General features: G+C 36.9%; 1 protein-coding gene across 1 annotated transcript in view; it reads left to right on the top strand.

The window, feature by feature from the left end:
- The window catches only part of Cubn (cubilin), a 291,759-nt gene that overhangs the window by 165,451 nt on the left and 121,691 nt on the right, over positions 1–4,617 (top strand). The gene's annotated exons all lie outside the window — the stretch shown is intronic.

The following is a 4,617-nucleotide window of genomic DNA, read 5'->3' as shown; positions in this document are numbered from 1 at the left end:
TTATTCCAGAGATGCAGGGATGGTTCAATATATGTAAGTCAATAAACGTCATAAATCATATAAATAGACTCAAAGACAAAAATCACATCGTCATCTCAATAGATGCAGAAAAGGCCTTTGACAAAATTCAGCATGCATTCATGATTAAAGTTTTAAAGGGATTTGGACTGGAGGAAACATACAAATTACAACATAATTATAATTAAAGCTCTATACAACAAACCCACGGCCAACATCATTCTCAAAGAAAAAAACCTGGAAGCATTCCTGTTAAAGTTAGGAACCAGACAAGGATGTCCACTGTCTCCACTCATTTTTAATTTAGTGCTTGAAACTCTTCTAGAGCAGTAAGACAGGAAAAGGAAATTAAAGGAGTACTAATTGGAAAAGAAGAGGTCAAATTATCACTTTTTGTGGGTGATATACTATACCTAAGAGATCCCAGACAGTCCACCAGAAAACTCCTAGAAATGATCAGCACTTCAGTAAAGTGGCAAGTTACAAATTAATCTACATAAATTAGTAGCCTTTCTATATACCAGTAACAAGCAACTGGAGAAAGAGTACCGGAAAACAGTCCCATTCACAATAGCCTAAAAAAATGTATCTCAGAATAAATCTGACCAGAGACACCAAAGATCTCTACAATGAAAATTTTAAATCGTTAAAGAAAGAGATTGAAGAAGACACCAGGAGATGGAAGGACTCCCATACTCAATGATTGGAAGAATTAATATTGTGAAAATGACCCTACTACTAAAAGCAATATATAGATTCAGTGCACTCCCAAAGTCCCCATGACGCTTCACAGAATTAGAAAAAAATCCTAAAATTCATATGGATGCACAAAAAACCCCACAGATAGGCAAAGCAACTCTGAGCACAAAAAGCAATGCTGGGGGCATTACTATACCAGATCTCAAACTATATCACAGAGCTATAATCATAAAAACAGCATGGTATTGGCACAAAAATAGATACATAGATCAATGGAACATCACTGAAGACCCAAACCTGAGTACACACAATTTCAGCCACCTGATATTTGACAAAGGTGACAAGAACACACAATGGAGGAAAGACAGCATCTTCAACAAATGGTGCTGGGAAAACTGGATCTCCACCTGTAGAAGAATGAAATTAGACCCCTATCTTTTACCTTGCACAAAAATCAACTCCAAATGGATCAAAGACTTCTATATGAAACTTGAAACTCTGAAACTGTTAGAAGAAAACATTGGCAGTAACTTACAGGATATAGGTGTAGGAAAGGATTTTTGAAATCAGACATCAGTTGCTCAGGAATTAGGTCAACACTCAACAAGTGATAACCTCATTAAACTAAAAATCTTCTGTACAGCAAATGAAACAACCAAGAAAGGAAAGAGAAAACCCACAAAAAAGGAGGAAATCTTCATCATGCCACATCTGACAGAGGTTTTTCTTTCAGAATATATAAAAACTCAGAAAGCAAAGAATCAAGAAACCAAATGACCCAATTAAAAGATGTGCTACAGAGGTTTTTCTTTCAAAATATATAAAAACTCAGAAAACAAAGAATCAAGAAACCAAATGACCCAATTAAAAGATGTGCTAAAGATCTGAACAGAGAGTTCTCAAAAGAAGAAATAATGATAGCTAAGAAACATCTTAAAAAGTGTTCATCATCGTTAGTAATTAGGGAAATGCAAATTAAAAACACCTTAAGATTTCATCTTACCCCAGTCAGACTGGCTAAGATCAAGAGAATAAATTATATCAAATGCTGGCGAGGATGTGCAGAAAGGGGAACACTCATCCACTGCTGGTGGGGCTGCAAAGTCCTGCAGCCCCTATGGAAAGCAGTGTGGAGAACTCTTAAGAAACTAAAAATGAACCTACCATTTGACCCAGTTATACCACTCCTTGGCATATATCCAAAAGACTCATCCTATTGCAGAGACACTTGTACATCCATGTTTATTGCTGCTCTTTTCACAATAGCTAAGAGATGGAAGCAACCTAAGTGTCCCTCAACTGATGAGTGGATATTGAAAATGTGGAACATTTATCCAGTGGAGTTCTACTCAGAGGTATAGAAAGAAGAAATAATGAAATTTTGAGGTAAATGGATGGAACTACAGACTGTTATACTAAGTGAAGTAACACAGACTCAGTAAAATCAAATAATGTGTGTTCTCCCTCATTTGTGGATCCTAGCACTAAATCCTTATACACAAGTATACCAGTCACCACCCATCCAAAAACCTTCTCTTTCAACAGACAGAGATTATTATAGAGTTCCACAACTGGCCATACACAAAGATTGCCTATGAATTACCCATGCCTAAGTGGTGCATCTACAATGCAACCTCTACACGTAAGGCTCACAGAACATAGAACGACAGATAAAAATAACACTGATGCATCTTTCAGTTCTTATCAATGAAGCTCCCTCAGGCAACAGAAGGTCGGGAACACAAAAGGTCACAAATGGCCAAAACGCAGAGAACAAGAGTCTACAGAGTGTAGGTCCTCGGACAGGACTCCTATATTAAAATCCAGGGAGCACTGCAGAACAGATGGCAGGAAGATTGTCAGAGCCAGGGAGGAGGTGCATGACCATATGCAAGGAGAGTCCTACATGCTCTTGGGACCCTTTTCATTTGAACCTATCAGCATGCAGAGGAACCATGCAAACTCAAGCAGACAAAAACCCAGCACAGAACTGTGGAAATGAACAGCAGGCCCCAATCTTCGTCAAAGAATTATTGGCTGCTGACTACTGCTGGGTGAGGAGTACCTCATAGTATTCAAAGGAGGGACTCTAGATAGGCTGACTAGACCCCAGTGGATGAACTTGCACTGAAGGACGTCTGCGAACACTAATTTGACATGACATGATAGGCCTTTACACAAAAGACAGACTATATGAATCCCGGGGTGGGAAGGCTGCTGGAAGGGTGCCAGTGGGGAAGGGGTATAAAGATGATTAAAATGTTCTCTATGAAATACATGAAATTCAGTAAAAAATTAAAAATTAAAAAAAGGAAAATTAATTTGACTAATTTATTTACTTAAAAAATGGCAGTACTGCATATTGAAACTAAGGCCTCATGGATGCAAGGCAAGTATCTTTCCATTGAGCTGTAACCTCAGCTCTTAAAAGTTAATTTTAAATAAGTATTACAGGGTAGCAAAATTTCCCAACCACAGTCCTTTACCTTCTCAACACAGAGATACGCATATCTTGAATTTTATATGCATCATTTACATTCATTTATATAATTTTTAGTTTATATTTGTCCATAAAGTCTATATTACATGGTGCATTCTGCTTTATATTTTATATAGATGAAATAATAGCTATTGACTGAGGTGGAATTAATACATTTAATTAATTACTTTTTGGATAAATTTCATCATTACGATTGTGACTTTTCATATCTTGTACTTGAGATATCTCTCTGTTTACTGTTCTTTTATGTCAACGGTCAATCAACAAAATTTTGTGTTTTTTCCAGGTTGAACGGGTCCTTTGTTACATTGGTTCTTACTTTTAATTATTTAAGATGCCATTTATTTTAATGTTACAGATTTAGTCTGTCTGCCCTAACTAAAATAGCAGCCCTTCTGCACCTTATTTTTCTTTTCCGGAACTTGCCCTTACCTCTTGTGTATCTATCTTTCTACCTCTCTTTGTAGAGTATGTTTTCCTGCCCCTAATCCCATGGCAGCGTCTCTAACAATATAGCAGAACATCAAAAATATCTACTTGACTGGATTTTCAAGCCATAGTTTTGTTAATTTTTGCTTACCAGTATAAGGAAGCCCTATTGATTTGTTACTTTTGTCGCTCAGAAACCTTTTTGTTTATAAAAAGGACATTTTTGATCTCTCTTATTTGCTTCAGTGCCAAGAGAAGGGTGAGACACGTTAAGATGTACGGTAAACTTTTATTGCCTGGATGGACTCATTTGAGCTTGGATTTATAGCTCTTCTTTCCCCATCTTCCTCACCTCTATTCCCATCTTTTTGTCTTATTTCCCTGGCTCACCCTTCAGTACAGCATGGGATGACCATGGTCAGACTACCTGTGCTGTTTCTGACTTAAAGAATAAGCCTTAAGGGCTGGAGAGATGGCTCAGTGCTTAAGAGCCCTGGCTGCTCTTGCAGAAGGCTTGGGTTTGATTTCTGACACTCACATCGTGACTAACAATCATCTGTAACTCCAGTTCCAGGAGAATTCAACGCCCTCTTCTGGCCTACACAGGCACTGCATGGCATGGGTGCACTTACACACATGTAGGCAGTATAAGTCAAACACATAAAAAAATACAAATTAAAAAAATATATACTTTAGGTGTTTTTCCTCTTAATATGCTTCTTATAAGTTTTCAGCACACATTTATGTAGTTAAGATATTTTTCTTCTGTCTATAGATTTTTATGAGTTTTATGATGGGTGAGTATTAAGTTTATCACATACTTTTATGGAGTTGCCAGTTCTTTCTTAATAAGTTTTTACATCTCTTCATCCTCTATTATTTTTATGTGGTGAAACACTCTAAGATATTTAAAAATTTAAAATCACAGTTACTTGTGTTTGCATATACTACCATGCATTTCCAGATGGAAA

Source organism: Nannospalax galili, unplaced genomic scaffold (genome assembly GCF_000622305.1).
Source record: "Nannospalax galili isolate Female #2095 unplaced genomic scaffold, S.galili_v1.0 scaffold976, whole genome shotgun sequence".
In the NCBI taxonomy this organism is placed as follows: Eukaryota; Metazoa; Chordata; class Mammalia; order Rodentia; family Spalacidae; genus Nannospalax; species Nannospalax galili.
The sequence above is the reverse complement of the archived record's forward strand: the minus strand, read 5'-3'. Positions and strand labels throughout refer to the sequence as shown.